We start from the raw sequence: 7,095 nt of genomic DNA, 5'->3' as shown, positions 1-7,095 counted from the left end.
TAATCCAATTAAAAAATGGGCAAAGGGTCTGAATACACAAGTCTCCAAACAAGAAATTCAGATGGCCAACAGGCCCATGAAAAGATGCTCCACATCGCTAATCATCAGAGAAACGCAAATTAAAACCACAATGAGATATCACCTCACACCAGTCAGGATGGCCACCATCCAAAAGACAAACAACAACACATGCTGGCGAGGATGTGGAGAAAGGGGAATCCTCCTAACACTGCTGGGGGGAATGTAAATTAGTTCAGACATTGTGGAAAGCAGTATGGAGGTTCCTCAAAAAACTCAAAATAGAAATACCATTTGACCCCGGAATTCCACTCCTATGAATGTACCCTAAGAATGCAGCAGCCCAGTTTGAAAAAAGACATAATCACCCCTTTGTTTATTGCAGCACTATTTACAACAGCCGAGAAATGGAAGAAACCTCAGTGTCCAGCAGTAGATGAATAGGTAAAGAAGATGTGATACATATATACAATAGAATAATATTCATTCAGCCATAAGAAGAAAACAAATCCTACCATTTTCGTCAACATGAACGGAGCTGGAGGGTATTATGCTCAGTGAAATAAGCCAGGTGGAGAAAGACAAGTACCAAATGATTTCACTCATCTGTGGAGTATGAATACAAAGCAAAGACGGAATGAACAAATCAGCAGCGGACTCATAGAACCAAAGAATGGACTAACAGTTCCCAAGGGGATAGGGACTGGGACGGATGGGGGGGGAGGAATAAGGGGATTAAGGGACATTATGATTAACACACGTAATACAGGGGGTGCACGGGGAAGGAAGTGTAGCACAGAGAAGACAAGTATTGACGCTACAGCATCTTACTATGCTGATGGGACAGTGACTGCAATGGGGTTATGTGGTGGAGACTTGATAAATAAGATGTGGTACATATATACAATGAAATAAGTCAGGTGGAGAAAGACAAGTACCAAACAGGTCACTTGAAGAGAAACTATGATAAATTAAAGGGGTATAGTATAAACCTTAAAGCACCCCTTAAAATAATGGTGTTATAGCCAACAACCCAACAAAGGTTACAAAATGGAATCACAGAAATGCAATGCACTGAAAGGAAGGAAGACAGAGAAGAAAAAGGAAACCAAGAAGATGGGACAGATAGCAAAGACAACAGACCACAAGCTACCCAGTTACACCAATAATTGTGTCAGATGGAAGCGGTCTCAACACCCCAGTTAACAGGCACAAATGGTCAGACTGGATAAAAAGGTAAGACCCAATCACATGCTGTCTACAAGAAAATCACTTTAAAAAGAAAGATGCAAACTTAAAAGTAAAAGGATGGAATAAAATTCAGCATGCCCAAAGAAGTCTGGGGAGGCTCTATAAATGTCCGAGAAAGTCCATATCAGAATACTAACAGGGACAAAACAGGCCATTTCTCAACGACAAAGTGGTTAATTAACCAAGAGGATACAACAGTCTTCAGTGTTTACATACCTAACAATAAACATGAATCAAAAAACCGGAGGAACTGTAAGACGAAATACACAAACCACAACTTGGACCACAGGGTTTTGGTGTCTGGAAAGATCACATGCACCAAGTTTTCCTTAGGCAGCAGGCCCTTGGCTTACACAGGCACCAAGAAGAAGCCACACATTGCAATGAATTCATGGTTGTCATTAGGAAAGCTGTCTACAAGTGTGTGCTGAATGAAATAAGCTGCACACACGCACACACCACTTTTGTAGCATTCCACTTAAATGAGGGACCCAGAAGAGCCAAAGCCATAGAGACAGAGGGGAGGATGGTGAGTGCCAGGGACAGGAAGGGAGACTAGACTGGGCAGGTGTTCTTTAACGGGTGTGCAGTGTCAATTTGGAGAAGGGACAGTAGGGGACGGCTGCAAAATTTCAAAGTGCTCAATGCCGCAGAACTATCCCATCAAAAAATGGCTCAAGTGGTAAATTTTATGTTATTTTACCACAGTAAATATTGAAAAAGAAAGCACGGGATTCAGATGCCTGGGTGAAAAGTAGAGGCCTGGAGCTCAGGAGGGGCCGCCTGGCTTATGGCAGGCCTTCAAGCAGCTGATTTCCGGGCTGCGTCTGTGCCCCGTGCGCCCCCACCTTCACAAAACATCCTCCTGTGTCCTGAATTGGACGTTTTCCCACTACGTCTTTTTGTGCATGTGACATTTTATTCATAGGATACACAAAAGATGGTGACATTTCTGGCTCATGCTGATACACACGATCAGAAATTTTATACAGAGAATAGACTTTCTTCATTGGAATTGAGGGGCAGGCTCTGGGAAATCCATAGACTTGCTGAAATTGTAGGCACCATTTGAAGTGGGCATGAGCACGGGTACCATATTCTCTGATTCCAGGTCCTCAAAATGTTCTCTTGGGCTCAAAGGTGCCTGAGGGCTGAGGATGCGTCCCTTGGTACAGAATCCTGAACCTAGTGTCAGTGAACATTGAGCAGAAGAGCTCTGTTCTGCCAAGTGTTTTAAAGTTAACTTTTGAGTCCATGTCAATGTACCTGGGATCTTTCTTACATACCTATGTCACTCTTGTAGGGCTGACTGTTTCTGCTTACCCTGAATTTCCTAGCCACTCACTAGACATGCTCTGTAAGAGAACGTGACAGAGGGCGAGAGTCCACCCGTGTGTCAAGTGTAGAGTGGAGAGGACACGTCATCTGTGACGGAGGGCTGAAAGGTGACCTGGACGGCTCGAGGATCATCTTGGGGGGTGGTCAGAACTTGGGCCAGTGGCAGGAGACATTGTTTGCCCCTGTTCGGATTGGACTGGCAGTTGCCTGTTTTTCCTTCAAACTGGTTGCTAGGTTGCAGCAACCTATGACCTCACAAGGGTTCCAACCCTCCTGGTTGGCAGGTGCTTGGCAGCACAGGTAGCCAGAAGCATCTTCTCAGAGCCTTCTCCACTCCTAGCATCTCGTCAGCCTGGAGTAGGGATAACGGTCTCACATTCAGTGAGAATCCATGAGAGGAGTTTGGACAGGGTCTGGTCCCGGAGAGGGCAAGAGTTGGGGACAAATCATGGCCAGTGTTCCATCAAGTTCCCAGGCTGTGAGCCAGAGGCCCCAGCCCGGCCACTCCGGGCTCCAGCCGGAGGTGATGCTGGGTGCAGAAAGACCAGGACCACCAGGTGAGGCAGCAGAGGGACGAGCGGCTTGAGGGCAGGGTGCCGACGGCAGGAGGGCCTACCCAGGGGGGGCTTCTGTGCAGGAAGGAGAGACTCAGAAGGCCAGGGACTGGAGGGCGAGGGTGTAGGCATGGGGACAAGGACACACACGGGGAAGGGCAGGCACCTGGAGGAATTATCTAATTGAGGAAGAGTGTTGAGAATGGGGAGACAGAACAATGGCAAAGTGGATGGGGGCAGATGGCTGCCAGCAAAGGACAAGGACGGAGAGATGGCTGGGGACAAGGCCACAGTCTGAGACAGCAGAGAGACTGGGGGCAGCTTGTCTTTTGGGGATATTTGGAGTGGAGTGGGAGGGGACATGAGGACCGAGGGATGAATCCCAAAGACAACAGCTGGACACTGTCACCTGGTTTCTTTGCCCAGCAGCCCAAGGGCAGAGGGCTCCAGCCGGCGCCGGAAGTGGGCGAGGTCAGCCGCTCTCCAGGAGGAGTCAGAGGAGGCAGCCCCGGGCGAGGAGGACGCCTGGGTCCTGGACATGCTGTGCGGCCTCAAGATGAGGCTGAAGTGACCGACGGGTGTCCCGGGTGCTGCCTGAGCACCACGAAGCCTTCAAAAGGCTGCTTGGTAGGGGGAACCCTGAGCCCATTCCCCTTGAGAGAAACTTCCAGCGACTATACTTTTCCAATGGAAAAGAATTCCCTGCCGGTTGGTGACCTCTCTGCTCCCAGAAGACTCCTCTGGGGACACTTAGAAATGAGGGAGGATTAGGCCAGAGGCAGAAGCAGTCTGCACTTGGCACACGAAAGCTCGGCTTCCACTGCACCCCTGAGGCTTTCATGTCTAAATGCCTCCGTCAGTGTGCGGGATGCTGACAGGCCACTGGGCGCGCTGATGTGACCGTCAAGGGAGACAATGCCTTCCTGCATGGTGACGGAGCACCACCTTCTGTAGGATAAGACCTGTGCACATCACCTACTGACACCTGCCCCCCCACCCAGCCACCAAAGAAGGGTGGCACCATCTTTCTGGCCCAATGAGTGCACCTCGGCCTCCCCACCCCGAAAGGTCCCGTTAGGAGGCACAGCTGCTCTCTGCTCAGCTCTGCTCCGGCTGTCCATCTAACGTGTGCCTCTCTTCCCAGGGGACCCTGTTGTGAAAAGATTCCTGGCCTGGGACAAAAATCTGAGGGTATCTGACAAGGTAACTTTGTCCACTGATATGTGTTCCCTCTCCAGCATCTACTCAGGGGGGGCTGGAGGGATGCCTTCTAAACCCACAGTCTTGCCTCTCTCTCCAACTCAGTGCCTTGTCCACACTGCCCTTTGCGGGGCCTGGAGGCTCCTTGCATGTGAATGGGTAGCCCTGCCCCCACCCCCACTCCTCTGGGGTCTGCCCCTTTGACTGCCACCGCAAGTCCCTTGTCGCCTCAGCCCTGGGGACTCCCCTTTGTGCCAGCTTATCAAAGACCCTTCTGATGGCGGCTGTCCTAAATACCCGGCGTCACACCAGCAAAGCCTGCCATCCAGGAGCATCCTGAAGTCCCTCTCCCCACACATGCGGGGTCTGCCCCCAGCCTTCCCCTCCCTCACCCCTCTGTCCTTCCTCTTCTGGGATGTGACCGCTCTCCTGTGGCATTCTCCTCGTCCTCAGTATCTCCTGGCCATGGTCATAGCACATTTCAGCCGGGCTGGCCTCCCCTCCTGGCAGTACCAGCCAATTCACTTCTTCATAGCTCTGTGAGTACTGCTGTCAGTGGCCGGCTGGCAATATTCATTCCTCCAGGAGGGCGGAGGGAGGGGTGTGGGACTCTGACCTCGCATCTATTTCTTTTTTACTCCACGTGTACTGTTCACTTTGGTATGCGAAGGACAGGATTATAACTGAGCAGTTTCTATACTGCTGTCTGTGGAGACAGACAACCCTAACACCAGTTAAAACACTGGAACAAACAAAAGACCACATAAAACCCTCCTAAGAGGAGGGACAGAATGGGCACCACGCTGTCCCCAGGTGGTCAGGTTTGAGACCGCACCACCTCCGAAGGCTTGGCCGCTCTCCTGCCCAAGTCCACATCAAGTGGACCATCGTCCTCTGGGTTCCCAGGCGGACGCCACAATGCAGGCCCTCATCATGTGACACAGACCGAGTGTAAGCATTCCCCACCCATGCTTCCTACAAGGCTTTACACACCCCAAATCCTCCGAGAACACAGGTCTAATGCTCCCCACCCCTCCTCAGCAATGCCACCAGTTAAGGGGGTTCTAAGCTGAGGCCAGCCTTCTCAGTCTGAACTCAACCGTCCCCACAGCCAGCTTCACACTTGCTTATGGTCCTCATATTGCACTGCTTTGTTCCAATGCTCCATCTGAAATCCCTTCCCTCTGTTTTCACATTGTGTCTTCTGACCTGTAGGTGTCTTTCACACACATATATGTTGGAAGAAAATGACCACTCCTTAAAGTCGGTGCAAAGAGCACGACTGCTACCACGCCTCCCCTGGCCCCCTAACTGCGGTCCCCCAGTAGCACATCAGCTAAAATCCTAGTGCCACGTCACGTTCTGGGTAATAGTTACTTCCTATCTCCCCACTCCCCTTCTCCAAACCATCAGACCAGACACCGTGGCAGGCAGGTCTTGTCAAAATATCCACATGTTCATAAAGCCCTCAGCACGCTACTTTGTTTTGCAAACGTTTAAGCTACACTGAGTCCATGAGGCGATCAGTAGGGCATTTGACTGTGATATAAAAGCATCCATCCATCCATGCATTCATTCAATGAAATCTTGTAGACTGCAATCCGTGCCAGGGACTAGGAGGGCTGGGAGGAGAGCCTTGAGAAGTGCATGTGGCACCCATCCTCCAGCCTGAGCCCCGTGGTAGGGAAGCTATGACTACAGAAACCAGCTAGTCAGTTCCTTCCCTCTGGATGTGCAGACATCCTCACTCCGCAGGGAGCCGCAGGGTGTGCACTTACAACAGGTTTAAAGAGCACAGGGAAGATGATGGGGACATTCCATGAAAGCTGCACTGCTCACCTTCAGGCCTCCCCGAGGGCCTTTGTCTTCAGCATCCAGCTGTGAGACGTGCCCTTCAGGTCCCTGCCCCGCAGTGGCACTGGTAGGGCTCCTGTAGGTCCTTTGTGAAGATCAGCCTGGGCTTCTCCTTGGAAGCTGACCGCGGTTGGGGATCCTTCCCATCTAGCTCCTGACCAGCAGCCCGATGTCTCTTCCCAGCTACCTGGCCAACGAACGACATGGAGGAGGACGATGAGGGCCCCAAACAGGCCATCCTCTGGCTCCTCTATGGGAACGACCGTGTCCAGCGTCTCCTCTTCCGCCAATGGCGAGTCCAATTCACCCAGCCCGTGGGCTGGAAGGCCTGGGTCTCACGGGAAGAGTGTGAGGAGGTGCATTGAGCAGCTGGGATCTGGGGGTGGGGGGCCGGACGGCAGTGGGGGGAACGCGGGATCATGGGATCTGGAGGCGAGAAGGAACTGGAGGCTGGGTGAGGAAGGAGGGGCCACCTGAGGCCAGAGCCACCTGCCTTCCAGATCCAAGCGTTTGACCCAGAGCTCCCAGTGTGGAGGCGAGACCGCAGCCTGCTTGCCATCTGAGCACTCCTGGGACCACGTAGGCCTGGGCTCACTGGCCCGAAAGAAGGGAAGTCTGGATTCTTGGGTGTAGGCAGAGCACCTCGTTGTGTCAACTTAGGAAGTCACCCTTCCAGACACTGACTCCGCTCCCAGCCACAGGCCAAGAACACACGCAGGTATGACCCCTGCACACAACTAGAGGGGAGGGTGTGATCATCCTGGGTGATCGTGAGCCATACTGCCCATGACTCCATCCACTGAATGCTCTACCCCTCTCCGTCCTCTAACACCCATATTGTCTTATTCCTAGAAGAGAAAGTCACAGCCCTCCACTTTGG

The 7,095-nt window shown here is 51.8% G+C and overlaps 1 pseudogene; it reads left to right on the top strand.

Moving 5' to 3' along the window:
• The first annotated feature begins 1,233 nt into the window (after window positions 1–1,233).
• LOC118932528 (putative speedy protein E7) lies at window positions 1,234–6,778 on the top strand (annotated as a pseudogene).
• The last annotated feature ends 317 nt before the right edge of the window (window positions 6,779–7,095 follow it).

This window comes from Manis pentadactyla, chromosome 10 (assembly GCF_030020395.1).
Source record: "Manis pentadactyla isolate mManPen7 chromosome 10, mManPen7.hap1, whole genome shotgun sequence".
In the NCBI taxonomy this organism is placed as follows: domain Eukaryota; kingdom Metazoa; phylum Chordata; class Mammalia; order Pholidota; family Manidae; genus Manis; species Manis pentadactyla.
The sequence above is the reverse complement of the archived record's forward strand: the minus strand, read 5'-3'. Positions and strand labels throughout refer to the sequence as shown.